The 19423-nt window shown below is 32.5% G+C and overlaps 1 protein-coding gene across 3 annotated transcripts in view; it reads right to left on the reverse strand.

Annotated features, from left to right (window-relative positions):
- Positions 1 to 19423, reverse strand: part of LOC115446687 (small conductance calcium-activated potassium channel protein) — a 235278-nt gene that overhangs the window by 94647 nt on the left and 121208 nt on the right. The gene's annotated exons all lie outside the window — the stretch shown is intronic.

The following is a 19423-nucleotide window of genomic DNA, read 5'->3' on the forward strand; positions in this document are numbered from 1 at the left end:
AGTAATATATTCAATATTATTTAGAACTATTTTTTACACATTACTTATTTACTCCCCAAATACAACGTACAGAAACTATGAGATATCAGTTTGAAGTATTTATTTTCTAGTTTATTGCACTCCACAATTATGGTAAAAAAAATACATTTTAATTTTCCCCTGAACAATTACATTAAAGAAAAGCATTTAACTTACATGAATAAAGAATGGTACGGGTTTTGAATCATAAAAACTGACAAAGCTCACACACATCACTTAAAACAATGAATACGCATTCCAAATCACTCTAATCCTCACTCCGAATGAAAAAGGTCGTCAATCTAACAAATGGCATTTGTTCATTGTAATAAATTAAAAATGTACGTTTCACTGTCAGATTTGGCCGCGGTTTGCCAGTCGGCTAAGCCGCAAAAAAACTCACACAAAAACCGGTAGCATCCTGATTTGAGTCCGGCTTGCGGTCGGGCTGGTCTGGAGAGAAAACCCCTGGATTTCCTGCGCCAGAATTTCAGAACAAACGTTGATTTTAATTTAGGCAATTTGGACACTACGTATTCTCCTGGATGGAACAAATGTAGAATTTTTTATTTTCGATTACGTAATTTTACTGCTACTTTCGTTACACATGTATATTAAAGTCATAATTCTACCCTTGCATTATAATACCTATACTATATCTCGTCATTATTATTATATTAGAAAATAATAATAGAAATATGTAATCCCGTCTATCGAACTAAATGCTGCAAAATTTTCACTAAAGTCCGCTCTACAGGGCGTTCATAAAAAATGGCGTTAACCGCCCTCAGGTCTTACTTTACTGACGTGTAAAGATGTCTTCTTATTAACTTTTCACGTGGATTACACGACCCGCCGCAGGATTTCGCCACCTCTGCCCGCTATTACAACACTTGCAAACTCTCTGATGTTTTGATGAACAAATAATTATACTCTGCTACGGTCGATGGCTTACATAGGACCTTTTTTAACCCACTTCAAAAAAGAAGAAGGTTCTCAATCTGACTGTATTTTTATGTTTTTTACGTCAGAAAGTTTAACTGAGTGTGCCGATTTTGATGATTCTTTTTTTATTTGAAAGCTGGTGCTTCCTATGTACATATAAGTTTCCTTTTTTGTTAGACCCTTGATTTCGGAGATACATCAGAAAACGTATACTTACTTTTACTAACACAATTCAAAAACCACTAAAAACAAAAAATAAAAATGCAATAAAAACACGCAACATATTTTTGCACTAACAATGCTATTAAATAAAATAAAATATTGGCATTATTGAACAATGAACAGAAGAATTTAAATATAAATAACTATTTTAGTTTCTCGTTATGATATTTACATAACAAAAACTTTTGAGGTTTCACAATTAATTCAGTTAGAACTTTAAATGAACGCCATGTTTATTCAATATTGTGATGAAGGAATATAAATATGATTTGACATAAATATGTAAAATAATTATATAACTGAATTATTTTTGTCTACTTAATAAATTTATTAAATTAAGTCAACTACAAATAATTAAGTAAGAATAAATATGTAACTGAAAGATGAGACAAGGAATCCGTGTGCCTGGTGGTAAGCAACACGACCCATCAACAATAATAACACCATTCAAACTTTGAATCGCGAAGCACCTTTAATAAAAGTGGAAACTTTCCTGTGTCGTTAGCTATCTTTGGCCAATTGAATCCAATTATAACTGTCTTATTTTGATAAATTATTCCTTGGAGATTATCTAAGAAGCAAGGAATCCCGAGCCATTCAATTCAAAGCGTTTTACTATAATAATTTACTATCGAGCTTATGAATTGAATGTAAACGATACAAATATTTGCAAATATCTGCAACTCGCCTAAATATCTTATAATATAATATTGTCTCATCACTATTTCGGAATTCAGTCTAAATATTTTTTTCGACATTTATTCAAAAATAATAGCATTCGATTAGACTCCATATATTGCATGAAACAATGAGATTTGTGCACCCCCATCCGTTAACGGAACAGTAGTAGACAGGTGAAACGAGCTTATCGGATATTCCGGTAAAGCTTTTAGTCTGGATTATTTATAGACGACTCGCTGATGACCCAGTATACATTTGAAAACAGTATATTGCTGAAACGGAAAATATTCCGGTACATTCATTCATTGTTATTTTACTATGCAACAAATATAGCTAACTAGCAATTTTCATTAGGCACCGACTCCAAAATTGGTATTGAATATATACTTGTTATGTGAAATTATTTTTTGGTTTTGAGTGGTTTTGATGGCGGTTTAATTTTTTGTTAAAATTATTTTTATTTTTTGCTTTTTTGTGTTAGTAAAAATAGACTGTCTCAATGACATAGTTGTGTTTCGCTCACGATACGACTATCGCGCTAAGGAGTTACACCTCTGAGTACCACTGAAAAGGGGAAAAGGTGTGATGCTATATATATGTATGTAAGAAGTAAATTCAACTAAACCCAACGCAAAAACACAACTAATGTGTTTCGCTCGCAGTACGACTATCGCGCTGAAATGTTACACCTTTGCCTACCCCTGACACGGGGAAAAGATGTTATGCTATATGTATAAGAATGTGAGAAGCAGATTCAAGCAAACCTAACGCAAAAACACAACTGATATATTTTGCTCACAGTACAACTATCGCGCTGTGGTGTAACACCTCTGCCTACCCCTGAAAAGAGTAAAAGGTGTGATGCTACATATATGTATGTATGTAAAAAGTGGAGTCAACTAAACCCAACGCAAAAACACAACTAATGTGTTTCGCACGCAGTACGACTATCGCGATGAAATTAGACGCATCTGCCTACCCCTGAAATTGGGAAAAGGTGTGATGCTATATATATGTATGTAAGAAGTAGATTCAAGCAAACCTAATGCAAAAACACAACTGATATATTTCGATCAAACTATAACTATTGCGCTGTGGTGTTACATCTCTGCCTACCCCTAAAAAGGGGAAAAGGTGTGATGCTATATACATATATGTATGTATGTAAGAAGTAGAGTCAATTAAACCCAACCCAAAAACACAACTGATATGTTTCACACACAGTACGACTATCGCGATGAAATGTTACGCCTCTGCCTACCCCCTGACACGGGGGAAAAGATGTTATGCTATATGTATAAGTATGTGAGAAGTACAGTCAACCAAACTCAATGCAAAAACATAACTAAATACGTCACAGGAAAGCTAAATTCGCGATTTCGTTTTCTTGGACGACATAATTATTCTAGTTTTTTTAATTTTAAAAACCAAACTACCAAAGCGATCTTGAAAAAATTTATGGGACCAATCTGGAGAGAAATTCTTTCCAATAAAAAAAGAATTTTCCAAATCGGTTCATAAATGAGCGAGTTCTGAGGTAACAAACATACAAAAAAAAAAAAACACGTCGAATTGATAACCTCCTCCTTTTTTGAAGTCGGTTAAAAAATTAGAAAGATTGTATTCTTTTTTCAAATTTTTCGTGTAAAAAGCTGCAAAAGTTAGATAAGCTAATGCACACACGTCACTGTTTTAATGCGATAAAGGCGTAATATGTGTTTTTGCTTAATATGATGGGAAACGATGTTTCTATATATATCTTTTTTTTATTTGAAACTATCACTAGCACTATAACTGAATATTATAAATGTAGGTTAATATTGGAAATATTTAATACATTCTTTTTATAGGCATTTTTATTAGAGCCACTTGGCAGAACTATTAATAATCGTAGTCGAATAAATGAACTAAATTAAAATATTATAACTATGGTAACGACCCTGTACATAGACTTTTGGTTTCATATTCTATACCAGATTGTTAACTAGTCTGATTAATTAATTTTGATAATCACAGACAATGCATGACGTGAACATGTATATTTACAAGAGAATGTTTAAAATTTCAACCTTTACGGTATCTTTGTGCGTAGAAAGTGTATTGTGTATGACAAATAACTTACGTGATTAATAGTAAACGGACCCAAAAAGGTAACAATACCCAAATTTCACTGCACGCATGGTAGACATCCAAACCACATGAAAGCATTCGTTTTATTACAAAGCCCCACCCAAGTGAAACATTTATCCATTGTTTAGTGATAAAATTTAAACACGTAATATATACGTCAAAATAACATCAACTACAATTTAATAGGGTTGATTTTTCCTTGAAATGACGTGACTCTAGCGGCGTTTTAGAATTAAAAAGTGTTTTAGAATAAAATTGTAAATTGAGCGGTGTTCACTAATTGCTAAGTTTTTACGTTTTATTTTTCGGGAAGGTATTTTTTCTTCTGTTTCGGGTTTAATGAACCTGACGTTTATATAACATCAAGGAAATTAAACAAGTTTTACTTTATCTTAAAAAATAAAATGAACGCAGGAAGTTTTCTTGTCTTTGTAATAATATTTTTATTTTTTAATTTGGAGCATTGGTCGAGAATAATAACAGTATTCAATCCAATATCCAATAATGCCAGGTAACGAGAAACTGTGCCCACATCGTCATCTTCATAGACTTAGATCTATCTTATCCTGATATACGCCAGCCGATACACCTCCCAGTAAGTCAGTTCTATGTTGAAAACACGCTCGATATGTGTGTCTTCCCCGATCACCACTTACCCTATATAAATTAGTCAAAATATTACCCTATATAATTAACTAAACAAAGCTTAATATTTTTCAGCTATTAATTTTGAATCATTGGTCTTTTGTATCATATGCTAACGTACAAAGAATAATTTGAAATGTTGGTATTTCAAGATCGGTCACATATTTGTAACGCCTTCAAGAATTTTTTCCCAAAAATATTGGATTGGATGAAAAATACTTTGCAACCTTCATGGTCAAGGCGACTAAGGTGTTGGTCGTCGTGTTAACCCAATATCTTAAAATTCAAATTTATAATTTAATACTTTTTCACCCAAGGAATATCTTTTATATCATACTAACACATGTATCTATAAAAATTCTAAATGTGGATCAGTAGTTTTATTATTGAAATTACACTATATATTACAATATAAATTGAATTTAAAAGAAAATATAAATTACAATACCATGTTCACAAATATAAACAGAAAAGTCCGCCCGAATAAGTTATTTAACGAAGAGCTAAATGGTATTTTATTTTGAAGTAAACATACAAGTCTACAACTTTTATTTTGATGGTACTTTTCAGAGGGGATAATAACCCTAACTGAAATTTTAAAAGCTCGCTGTCTGCGTCCCCTTTGTTCTATTAGTCAGGATTTGAGCGGATTTTGGTTCGAATCTCAGTTTGTTGTCATATTTTATTAACTGAAATTCTTGATGAAATTTACATAAAATGAATACTTAAATTTTGTTTTAGAATAACTTTTTAAATACATGTATTCATACGTCATATGTCGTTGTTTGATGTTTGATCTAATCTTTGAGATATTTTTAATTTTTCTCCAATAGGAACATTAGTCCTGGTTGCTACAGGCTTCGTTTTATCCCGGGAAAATATTTATCCCGGAAAAACTAAAACTTTCTAGGTATACGGAGCCGCTGACAAAATATTTAAACTCTAAGTTGGTTTATATTATATATAACTTCTATTCTAAATGTTACCCGACATCTTGTTACAGCTATGACCTACTAGTACAACATAGGCCGGTTGTATTCAGAAATTGGTTACTTACCACTTCTATAGAAAAGACAAAGGACCTATTATAAAAGGCAAATCAATTCATAGTTCCATTAACCCATTTAACATGTTTATTCCGTTCAGTCATAAATATGTAAAAGTAAACCAATAACTCCCATACATCCGCATACGATTTTGAAAACAAATAAATAGCAATACATTAAGTCCGAAAAGGATTATGGAAATCCACTCGCACAATTATTTGATCCACTTGAATGGCATAATTCCATCTGTTTTATTAGAGACAATTTTCTCATCGTCTAGGTATTTCAAGATTCGTGCATTACAGTATGCTTGATAGCGGCTTCATTACGGTTAAGTAATTGTTAAGCATCAATCATTGATTGGAAAGCATTTTTTATCGTAATAAATTGGCCAATCCGAGCTAGCAACTCATTTACCAAGCCCTTTAAATTATTCACGTCTGGTTCGATTTAAAATTAGCCAATAAAAATATTTTAGCATTAACAGATTTATGTATTCGTGTTTCAATAACATATATCACAGAATGATTTTTAATGTATAATTAAAAAAATTACTGCTTTATGTTTACAGCGAAACTGGATACTATTTCAATAAATCCATGTTGAAATAAAATGCAGGATTTTAAAACAAACTCCAGTTTAACGGTGTATGCAAAAAATATGCATGTGCCAAAATGGCGTGTTATTTTAGTTTCCGTTAGGGCAATAAAATTTCCATACAGGGATCGAACGGTGATTCATAACTTAGACTTTATTCGAACCGAATAAAACTTACGTTCAGAAATCAATATCCATTTGTAAATTGCTACATACAAACAATCTTATTGGTTGCAGCAGTCACGATGTTTACATACTTGAAATGCATAGTATGCATTATGCATATAATATTTGACAAATAGGATCTGCGGAAAGAACTATTACATATTGCTGGTGGTAGGATATATTTTATAATAGTGTTGACTGTCGAGGGTTAATCATCTCTCGTTAGTCGTCATTCTATTGGACCCCACTCCACTTCCCATCAGGTCGGTGGGGTCACTTGGCAGTGCATAAAAAATAATTATAATATATATATATATATATTTACATATAATATATATATACATTTTAATTAAATAGATGAAGTTCATTTCGCCTCATTACTTCAATAATGTGTTCCAAAATTTAAATTTAAGAGGAGGGTGTTCTTCAATTTCAAAAGATTGTACCGTAACGATTTCTCTTATCGCTATTACATGTGTAAAAGATTCTGATCTTTTGAAAAAAATAAAATCGGAAACGACGGGTTTAATAATTGATTAAAAATGTGATCGGTCTTAATTATCATGAACCTTATCAGTAGAAGCTAAGAGGCGATTCGTAATGAAATTTGAAATATCACAATTTTAAAAAGGCATAGGGAATATTTTAAAACAATTTTTTTAGTTAAATTTTCATATGAGTACACTATTATAATAAAACAATTATTCTTTTATGAATTTTAGTTCTAGACTTAATTTAACATTATTGCACTACTCATAAATTTATTTACTTCCTTAATACCTACTTTGAAAAATAACTAATAATAAACGTCGCACTGATGAAGATTCCATGTTTATATCACTGAATATAAGATATTCTTGTAAAAGCGTCTCACGATACAGGCTTAGCCTACTGTGAGACGTTTAAGGCAAAACCAAATTGTAAATAACGGAGAAGTTAGTAAATAAATAAATAAAATTTCAAATAATATTTGCATAACAAAATTACCTATAGTATACAGGTTAAAATGTTATATTCTAAACCCTCACGCTAGAAGACATGCTCGGCGCATAAACAACGTAAAATATAAAATTCAATGAAGCGTTGTGGCAGTGTCTTTGAACCCTTGCCTTTATTCTGCAAAAGGCTATTTATTACGCTGCAACTCCCGAAGTCGATTTTGCTAAGCTCATTCCGAGAATTGAGCGAGTTAAACATATAAGAACTGCACTAATGGAGTTATTACTCATCGACAAACTACGAGAAGCGCAATACCTGCGTAATTACGCTTAGCTCTCGCGACCGTGTGCCTAGCGATAAATTACATTATGCATGTATTAAAGAACGGAGAGGAAAATAGGAATTATATTGAGCTACTTTTTTATGGTAATATTGTTAAGTATATGTTATAATGCAATTATACTAACAAAATAGTAATCAAAATGTACTTTAAACAGTTTTTTATTGTAAAATCTGTATAGATGTTTTATCACAAAACCTTAAGGTGTATTTTAAATCCTTGCATTTCTTTAATTAAATCCCATGCACTATCTACTTTCTCTAGGTTGCTTAACCACAGTATTGATCGTAAAACGCGTTGCGCTTTGTTTGTCGGCTAAATAACGCAGTCTGATATTGGATAGGTCGACGATCCTAGATGTCTCGGTGTAATTGTATTTTTCTAGACTAAAATACTAGAGACTTTTACCACTTTCCCGTACTTTATATTTATCTTGCAGTTGGCCAACTGCAGCTGAGACAAATATCGATTAAGTACCATCGAAATACGTATGTAACTTTTGCTAGAAATATGTTTAAAACGTTAGTATGATAATGAAGCGCATTGATAATGTTACTGTACCGATATTAAAAAGATACATCGAAGTATAAAATTCTAATTATATCAGTTCCGCCAGTCGAATCGGATGTAACCATGGCTGTGTGTGTTGATATTGAAATAATTAAATAAAATTAAATAAAAATGATTCAGATATACAAAATTTCGTATTGTATAATATAGTTTGTCGGCACAATTTTTAAAAATATTTTTATAAGTAAAATACTTTAGGAATAAATGTGTTGTAAGCAAAAACACTGGTGAAACAGATGCTACTACGAAAATTTGCAGCTAATAATTTCCATTTGAACAAGTTCAGTCCAGACTGTTCATTTAAGAGTTAACACTTAGTATGCATGTAAAAAACTGCATCGTCTCAGACGATGACTGCGAAATAGAACTTGGATAACATCCAAGTTTGACAGTCGACACTTAAGCCCGTTTCGATAAACATATAGTCCATATACTCTAAGACAAAGATTCTAAAATTAAAGCGGTGCCCCTATCAAAATGGCACACTTACCGTATTTTTAAAGGCTATCCATTCGAAATTTATAATACATATAGAAAACAAATTTAAATATATGTCTAAAATATGTTTTCTTAAAAAAAAAATATAATGTGGATTTTGTTTTCATCTTTATTCCGTGCGTCTTCGCCTAAAGTACGCCTATATTAATTAGTAACCAACCCTGTTGTATAGACAATTTAATTAAGAATGTTTTAGTAATTTAAATTTGTAAAAAAAAAGCTATAATTGATTTTTGGAGCAATTATTCTTAAATCTGCATATTCTCGCCCGTAACTGTGCACTGTAAATGTATGAAACGAATGCTCAAGGCCGCTTGCTTAGGGGAGAGTCTTAACTCTTAAGATAAGTCAACACTCCACAGATCCATTTTACTATAAAGAACACCAAACTAAATGATAATAAATAAAAGCTAGCGAAAGTATCTAAAACAAACAAATTGATATAATATTTTCTAATACATATATTATTTGCACCTTTCATGTGTTAATTATTACTCTATCTTTTCTATGTTTTATAATTGCACGATAAAGTAACTCCACTAGTTCTGATGGTAAGTGGAGTTAGGTCCAGATATTGTTGACTGACGAGAGATCCCTTGAAGTTTTTAAGATCAATGATAATAATAAACTTTAAAATTAGGTATATAGATACATAGATTTATATTGTTAATTATTTCTTTTTATTTTTTATATGGTAAATTAATTTTTCTAACCTTGTGCATGTTGTAGTTGCCTGTTATTAGAATTGCAATTAGTCCAAATGTTTTTTTTTTTGTTTTAGTTATTTGTATGTAACATTGTAAATTCTGTTGGTAATCCTTAATAAAATAAAATAAAAATTATGCCGGTGTATTTGTTTTATTTCCCACAGAAACATGGGACCCACTTTAAGAATCGCTGCCCTACGACAGTAACATTGTCAACAAAGATTGTCAGGGTTACGTAACGTATTCTACCGACAGTTGATGTCGTGAACATACCTTAGTATCGGCAATGCCTCCAGCAAACGAATAATTAATCGGCCAACCGACGTCTCACGTTCTGTTTTCTGTAGGTTTGTTTGTACCTTCCCCTAAAATTCTTTGGAATCGCAATCATTCTTAAATATTTTAGACTTCGTTGTTAAAAAATAAGCTTGTAACAAGGTTATTATATTGGAATGCTAAGGACTATAATTTGTTTTTATATTCACTGAAACGTATTATATTTTAAAATTGAAAAGATTATTTAAAATAATCGTTGTCTATCTTGAAATTCTGCATCGAAATAATCATTGTAACCTGAGAGTTAAACGAATGAAATTTATTAGGAACATTATAAGTTGTGATTAAAAAATTTAATTTATGGACAAAGGCAAATCGAGCTTCTCTACTACTTCGCAACCATAATTGAATTTCATATTACCTTGAAGTTACTTCACTGACGAGATTTTAATAAAATTAGTAGTAACTCTTTGTTTCTCAAACAATCTAACCTTAAACGGATCCAGGCTCCATAAGTTCAAATCTTTAAAATCCACCGCCGCTTTAAAGTTTCAAGTTTCGATCCTAACAGTTACAGATTCAAAACGTCGAGATTACGCAAACTTCTTGCGATAAAACTTATTTAATTAATTATGTTTTACCCTCATTTCGTGACTATTTTTTGAGACGTTATTTTTTACTATCTGGGTTGCGTGGTTAAATTGCCACATACATGCGTGCAAAGGTCCCGGACTCGAGATCTCAGTCTAGATAGCATATCTAAAGGAATAAACTTGGTGAAAAATTAGAGTCCCAGTTGAACCTCTGCCCACCTTTTGCGAATAAAAGGCGTATGTACGTGACTATTTTTCAACGCAATATTTTTCCGTTAATAAAATACGAGCACCATCATAATCCACTTTGCTCGCTTATTGGGAACACGGTGACACCTGTGAAGCCTCACAAGAATAAGATGTTATTAAGGTAATACACCTATCGCTAATATCGGTTTTCTTTTATTATTTGATTGACCTAAAATGATGTTTAATGCTTATTTTATAACTAGGTTACAATTCTGCCGTAGTAATTGAGAGGGCAGTAAATCAGGTTCTGCTCTATTATATGGTTAATTAGATTATGTTATCGTTCTTATTGTTGTTTTCAAATAACAAAATTCATTTTACGTAGAAGTATGAACCCTAGATGGGAAGGAAGTTCGTTTTACGCATATTCCAAATCAGTATTAAAAAAAATTGGCCGCCTTTGACATGCTGCCCTCTAGATTATTACTGCAGAATTGATTTGTCTATGTACACCGTGAAAATTATTACACACACATTCACGCCTTAATCCCCGAAGGAGTAGGCAGAGGCGCACTGGTGCACCCATTTTCCGCCGTGCGTATTCCAACTCATGACTTGATAAGTGGTGAGCCTATGGCCATATCAGGCCCAAATATCATGCGATCTGATACTGAATAGAAAAACCCAATACAAAAATATAAATATAGCCTATAATAATTATTAACTTATGAATGTTTCTGTCCTAACGATATAATAAATTTTGATTTTATTCTGTGTAATTAATCCATTAAAATATTTCATGCAGTTCTTGTCCAAGTTAATGTTGTCCTATATATTATTTTTAATACCCAAATCTCAAAATTACAACACCAATTTAGTTTCCCTATTTAATTCAAAATTGTAACGCACACGTCTAAATCTGTGAAGAGAAACATTTTCAAAAACCCTTTCAATCAAACTTAACGTGAAAATCAACAAACAGCCTCACTAATACTCTAAACACACAAAGCGGGTATCAATTAAACTTAGAGGCCAACTTGCTTGACAGCCGTATCTGAAGATCTAGTATCACACAAATCGCTTCCCATGCCATTTTCTCAAAAAGCGCTTCTATGCCATAAATTATTCTCAAAGCGTACTACTATAACACATTCAATATAATTATTTTGTTTACCTGTGCCATCTCCCGCGGTCCTGTACAGGCCTAAAACAGAATTTAAACATACTTTGTATAATTTTATTGTGATCGATATTCAATTTGGTTTCCGCTTCGAGCGACGCGAGATTGATAAAAATAATATGAGCGGACGTTATATTAAGTTTTAATACAAATAGTACTTTCAAATAATATGAAAAATAAACAATCGGATGAAGATATATTTACATAGTGAGATGCATATTGTATGAAGAGGAATACTTTGTTATTTCATTAAGTATCGTTCCGCGTTCGAAATTCGAAATGTTCCCACTGTTAATCTGGTACACACCATATCCAGTTTTTGGGTGATTAAAGCAAAGGGTATGGTAAAGCAATAATACTATCTTATTTTTAACGTGATTATAATTTTAATGTAATGGCAAACAAAGCATAAGCTATAATAGTTGGGCTTCTATGTGAGCTCGCCAAATACCAGGCAAGGCAAATTTTCAATAACTAGGCAATTACTTGCAGCAGCGGCATTGTTATGAGATATAAAATATTTAATTTTACTCAATTCTAAAAATATGGTCTACGACTAATCAGGTATCAGTTAGGAAACTTTTAATTTTATTAACGTGTTTCAAAATAATTACGTAATAAATGATCTTAGTCATAAAGAAGTAGTTAAAAGTAATTTTGATTTAAACGCAACATTTGAGTTAAAACCTTTATGGAGTTGATTCCATCACATTATAAAAGGGAAATACTCGTTGCAAATAGAATAGACTATGCATCTAGCCAATGTAAAGTTACAGAATTAAGTTTGCATAACAAACTGCGTTCGAATCCCTTTCATCTCCCTTCTAGAATTATAAGGTCTAGTGCAAATTGGTTTCGAAAACTTTATATTCCCGAACAATTCAGAGGCGATCTGGAACAATATGAAAGTTGAAGTTTTAACGTTTGACGTTAAGTGTTTCTGCACTCCTGCACCCCCCTGGCAACCCGCCAGGGGAACACAATGGACTCGCAGATTTCTCTTATATCCTTACTGCTGCACGTTTCGTTGGATTTATAGAATACGTTGTCTACATACATGTAAAATATTAAATTTTACACTGTCACTTTCATACGCATGGCAATATGGTGAGATTTATACGGTACTTAATATTAGTCTCACAGCCAGTTCATAACAGGAAATGTCGCGAAGTTCCTCTGTGTTCTTCAACCACGTGTGATGTGAATTTTTAAAGCTTGCATATTTATAATATGATTAAAAAAAAATGTCACCCTTAATAATATTTTAAGTTATTAATGCATTATATAATATGAGTTATATATATTAATATGTAGGAGTATAATAATATCAATGTGCTATTTCGAAAAATACAGTTTAATTATAAATATTATGAACGTAAATACATATGTGCATAAGATCCACAAAAATAAATTTCTATTTTAACAGATACACCAAATTCAAACGTATTATTCTACAAACAGAAAATGCAGACCAGTCAATAACAAGGCAAGTCTAGCGAACCCCTTCGGTAGCCGATTCGTGGAATAGCATGTTCGAATGAGTGTCAACGGCACGATGCCACGTTGAGCTTCGTTGGTTCAAACAACGTGGAGGCATGAAGAACGAAAAACAAAAGTATGTATGTGGGGACGAAACATACAAGGCAAATATTTTTGAACAAAAACAAAAATGATGGCCCACAACAAAGGTATTTTGACACGTAAAATTCAGACACGGATTACAGGAACAGTAAAAACGAACATTCGCAATATGTAGGTGAACAAAAATGTTTATGGTCTTTGTTATTTACTATCCTAACCCATAATATTGTATTTTAGTCGTGGGACCTATTTGAAATTTGGTATGCTTTGTATATATTTAGGACGTGGATATAGGATATGATAATTTTGTTCCAAAGTAATGTTAGTTTAAGGTCAGTTATGCATGATTATGTCATGCAAATTGTATAGTTAATAGCTATTTTCATTAAAATATTTTTATCAGACTAAAAACATCAGAGCCTTATATATTATCTGTTTTTTTTTTTTTTAATACAGTTTTGAAAATGAAATGATGTAAGTTTGTATACAAATACAATATGTTATTATGACTATAGACATTATAATTTTGCAAAACACAAAATTACATTCTAAAAAGAGATAGATTCAATAGTAAACGAAATATTGAACAGATATTAAATTCGTTGGATATACTAAAACTAAGTTTTAGAGTATCGAACGAATAGTGCAAGTTGAGCAAAAATATATTCCAATTTAAATGTACAAAGTGTAGACAATTTACGAAATCAAAAGCACGCCAAAATTGGCTATGTATGTTAGTTTAATGTAGTGAATTTTCATCGGAAACTTGCTATTCGTGCCAATTGTGGTTCCATCGAACGTATTGACTATTCAATTGATTATCAAAAATTACCCGAATACTGAATATTCTATGCAGAAGGATGCTTTCTGACTTATAAACTTGGTCGTATAATATGAGCAAAACAGTCTAGCAATGAACAGAGGTTTACTCTACCGATTAATATTGTCCCACAAGCGAGTCGTGCTGGTGACAACCGCAGAATTGTCCGACAAGTTAATGAAATTAATCATCACTTTACAGTTACAAAAGCTAGCAACGGGAATAAATATATTACCGGAACTTCTGCAAATGACTTTCTTGTTAAATTTAAAATGGACATCGTAACAAGGGAAGTTTATTTTTGTATAAAGGTTTTAATTGGCAATCACGATGTTATATTATTATTTTGTGTTTTATTAGATAGTCGTTAAAGTTTTAATTGCATTGAGTCTACCAACTTTCCTAGTGTTAATAATATTATGAACCCTGTATTATATAGGTTTAATGTTTCACTGCTGGGCACGGGCTTTTTCTTCTACTGGGAGGCATTAGCCCAGGCCTAGTGCGGATTAGTAGACTTCACACACCCTCAAAATTCCAATAGAGAACTTCTCAGGTATGTAGATGTCTTTGCGATTTTTTCCTTCACCGTTAAAACAAGCATTAATTCACAACAAATACACACATAGCTTTTGGAAAACTAAGAGGTGTGTGGCCTTGGGATTTGAACCTGCGGACATTCGTACCAGTAGTCCGTTCCACACACAACTAGGTTCTCGATGATCTTTATGTATATTTGCGTAGTATTATCAACAAATAAAGCCTTGATATTGAAAATACTTGATTTCAATCCAATGAACAATAATGGAAGAATATCTTCCTCATTTTAATGGTTTAATAAGAAACAATACAAAAACACACGCAACATCACGCATTCATCTCCGAAGGAGTATGCAGAGGCTCAACTAGGGCATCCACTTTTTGCCAAGTGTGTTCCGTCCCATGATGTGATAGGAGGTGAGCCCATATCAGCCCATATCACCATATCGGATACAAATTCCAGACTCCGGGCTGATATTAAGCAGAAAAACCCAAATATCACTTTGCCCGACCCCGGACTCGAACCCAGGACCACAGAGCGCTATCGTACTGCGCATGCAGTACAACTGCGCCACCGAGGCAGTCAAAAACCGTTTCAATTTAAAAAATTCGAAGCAGTGCTAGACTCTAAAACCTTTTGCCTAATAAAGTCTAAAATATCCGAGTTATTTACGAAGTACGACTATTAAATTGTTGAGAACAGTAGTCTATTGCAAACATTCAAAATTTCAGCTCAACTTCGCGGCATTGTTATCGGCACTGAATGAAGCTCTGCCGAATTAAGGCCTAGTTTATTGCATACTTCGTGAAAAAGAAATCACAATCGTTTGAGTCGGCACAGCGGGAGTCGGCAATAAGTCGTTAATGGAATGATGCGGAACTCGGGCACTCTCGAATTTCATAAGAATTTCTTGTTTTCTTGGGAGTTTCTAGGTTTCTATGGCTCCAATGTTTTGTACAGTATTAATATCACCTCATTCCGTTGACTGTCTGTAGCAAATTTAATATACTAGAGTATTTTGAGTTCTGTGTTTGGTGCTTATCACAAAGTGTGGTTGCGTCATAAAAGAGATAACTTTAAGTATGCGTACAAATATTCGTAATCATTTTTGCATAGACATAATTCAAATATAAATATGCCATCTGCATTTAAAAATTAATCCTTTTATAAGTTGTTTTTCTTGTTACAATAGTGAATTAAAATTATAATATACGATTTTTATTGATTTAGTTAGAAAAAACGCGACAGAATTACCATATTATAAACTATCGATAATTTATGAAAGGAAAACAATATAATAACGACATAAAATATGTGCTAAGCTTCCTGGCTCCGATAATAAAATTACGCAGTATATCACATTTTACAGCGTTCCATTATAAATTATGACGTTATTTGCATCTATAACAAAGCCTTTATTTATTCACTATCGATATGATATTCATGACTTCATTACGGAGAAACTGCCATCGAACTTTCAGTTATATAACAGTTAATAGACGGGCCGCTTTAAGCCTTTGGAACGAAGGGTTTTCAAGTCACAAGAATGGAATACTTTGTTCATATTTCGTTGTTTTCTTTATTATGAACTACGTTGATTAATGATCCCGCTTGTTTATTTTTAAAAAATGCGAAGGGTCGGTTTTAACATTGTCATTTAATGGTGAAGTTTTTGTACGTGTACAGAAAGGTGACCTTACTGTACCTGATGTCGACTGACGAGAGATGATTACTCCTGTACAGTTCGCACAATTATGCCGGCCTAATGAAACCGGATATACCTACACAGGTTGATTCTGGAACACGACGTACGTGGGCCTATGGTTGGTTTTAACACCCTGCACGGCGGTCTGTAGGCATAAAACATATCCTACCACCATCTATGTATATTTCGTAAGGTTTATGAGGATAAATTAAAGCTTAAATAAAATAAAGTTTCTCGCTGTGTCTGTCTATCTGAACACGATAAACATAAAAACTACCGAACGGACCCACATGGGTCTCAAATTATCTCTATACTATATGTATAGTTAGGGAATAAAAAAAATTTCACGCAGGCGAAACCCTGAGCGATAGCTAGTAAAATATAGGGGAAAGTGGGGCGACACCGGATAGTTAAGAAAAGAACAAAAAAATGTTAGTTAAAACATTATATATTTAAAAAATCAACATCACTCCGCGTAGTACATACATAAGACATACCTTTGGTGTTAAAATATCAGCGATCAATTATAATTATAGGAAGTAGAACGGGTTTTAACAAAAACATATTTCCGGATTCACCCCATACCTATGGGTAAAACCGGATACGCATATTTTATCAACGAGGTGAATATTTATTATAAAAAATAGCAAAATATAGTAATTACTCACAATATATGCATACAAAAAATTATATCTCAGGTGCAGACCATCCAATACAACCTTTATGAGGCAATCCACACTCTACTTCAGGTATGCCGTGCCACGTAACATACATCAGTGGACATGGTTTGGCTGTATTTATCCCTACAAATTAAAATTTTTGAATCCTCTTGGCTATTTTCTTTATTTGATTCTTTACCAATAACCATAGTCTTTGCCTTTCTTTTCAACCTTTTTTTCTTCTTTGCCTTTTTTTTTTACCAACTTGTAGCTTATACCTTTGACATCAGAAAATACACATTTTTTACAGAAGGACACTTTCGGAATACTTCGTCTTTCACTTTTCCGGATTTGATTTTTTATTGCGGTCTTGTAATTATGTCTTGGGTACATAATAGATATGCGCTGCCAAAAGATATCCATTCTGTCTTCTAAGACGGAATTAATTGCCAAAAGCATATCAGCCTATTTGCCTTTTTTACCGTATGTCGGTGACATATTTAGGAACTATAAAAAATGAGAAAAGATTAATAGGTACAAAACACTAAAAATATATAATTAAACTAAATACTCCAAAACATAAATCGAAACTTCGATCACTGGGGTGAAACCGGATATCCAATACAACCCCGTCCGACTTCACCCCACAAGTACCATATTTGAAATAATATTTACCAACACTTTTTTTAACTCAGAAAAACACTTATTATAGTTTTAATGGAGTAAATATCCATGATATTATAAAAAAAAATACAACATTGTAGTAACTTATAACCAAAACCAATAAGAATATGTCAAACATTAGAAAATAATAGATCATTTACCTGTATTTTTCGTTTTTTTCGTATAAATGGGCGCGATGAGAGTCTTTCCTGGCCACCATTTGTAACCACACTAAGCATGCGTTTATGAGTGTCGGTCTAAGGTTTAAAACGCGATAGCAATATGCCTACTATGAAAATAGCCACTATCCACTTTTACCCCCTGTCCGGTTTCCCCCCACTTTCCCCTATAGCTAAAAGTCAAACTATTTAGCATAGTGAAAATGTTAAGTTATAATATATTAACAAGAAGTAACTCTAATTATGCTTACTAACTAATTTGGTATTTGAACATCTTCACCTTGAACTAATAAATATACTAGTCCTTATATTAATCCTATGTATAAGATCAATCTAAGTAACAGTATATCATTTAAACCTCTAAAGCTATGATAAAAAAGTCGCAAGTTCAATGGAAAAACATCTATTCAGTTTCTGTATTCGAGTTACATGTACTTAGAGACGGATGTAACAGACGAGTTTCGGACGTCCGCTTCGGCTTGCCGAATATCGTCCGGAAGTCGTTCGGCAACTTTCAAAGAAACCCATTTTGCTATAACTGTGCCTATATTGTCCAGGTATTATTAAGGCTATTTCCAGGTTACTAAATATAGCTTGAAGACAATTTTTTGGTTTTAAGAATACATGTATGTATCGTTTTTTCGCTCGTTGATTAGTAATTTCAAACGTAGTAATTGAAAATTGAGTATATTTTTTTGTTTATTCGGTAGTATAGATTAAATGGATAATCAGACGAATATCTCATGATACCAACTTACTAATATATAAAGCCGAAGTTTTTTTTTGAACGCGCTAATTTTAAGTCGTATTAAGCCGATTTTCATATTTTTTTGACGAATAGGAAGCTACATTATATAAATATACATTACGCCTGAGTGCTATATTTTATCCCGAGAAAATGTAAAGCGGGACTTTAATCACGTAAAAACTTTTTAAAAAACGAGCATAAGCTAGTAATTAATACGGTACTTCGAAACTTTGTCGTCTCAAATTTACCAGTAGGTACTAGTCAGATTTTATATAACATTTTTGTGTCATTGTTTCTAACCGAACAAAATATTGTCATATTTTTTAACCGCTATGCGATATTGATTACCATATGGGAAATTAAGTGTTAAAAATTGATATAAAACCTACTGCAATATAGAAAAATATATTCTCATAAAATCATAAAAATGTCGTGTCGATAGTATAAAATACAGACTAAGAAAATATTAGTGGCAACTTCAGTCACAGGTCGTAGAGAAAGATATTCTTGTAAACGTCGAAATGAACTGGACGTAGGCCGTTTCCACCCGTATAAAGTTTCTTTATTTGCAAATTCCGACTCAGAATATTCTTACATATTTCAACTTTTCCCCACTTACATTTCATACGGTATCTCCGGTTCCGAATAAAACGTACTAGGCGTACAGAAACATACAAATGTAGTCCGAAACTTTAAAATTGAGCCACAAATATTTCAATATAAGGAGCAGTCACCGAAACTTTCAGCGAACCGTTATCAAAACAATGCCGAGAGCGTACACCCGAG

This window comes from Manduca sexta, chromosome 8, assembly GCF_014839805.1.
Source record: "Manduca sexta isolate Smith_Timp_Sample1 chromosome 8, JHU_Msex_v1.0, whole genome shotgun sequence".
NCBI lineage: Eukaryota > Metazoa > Arthropoda > Insecta > Lepidoptera > Sphingidae > Manduca > Manduca sexta.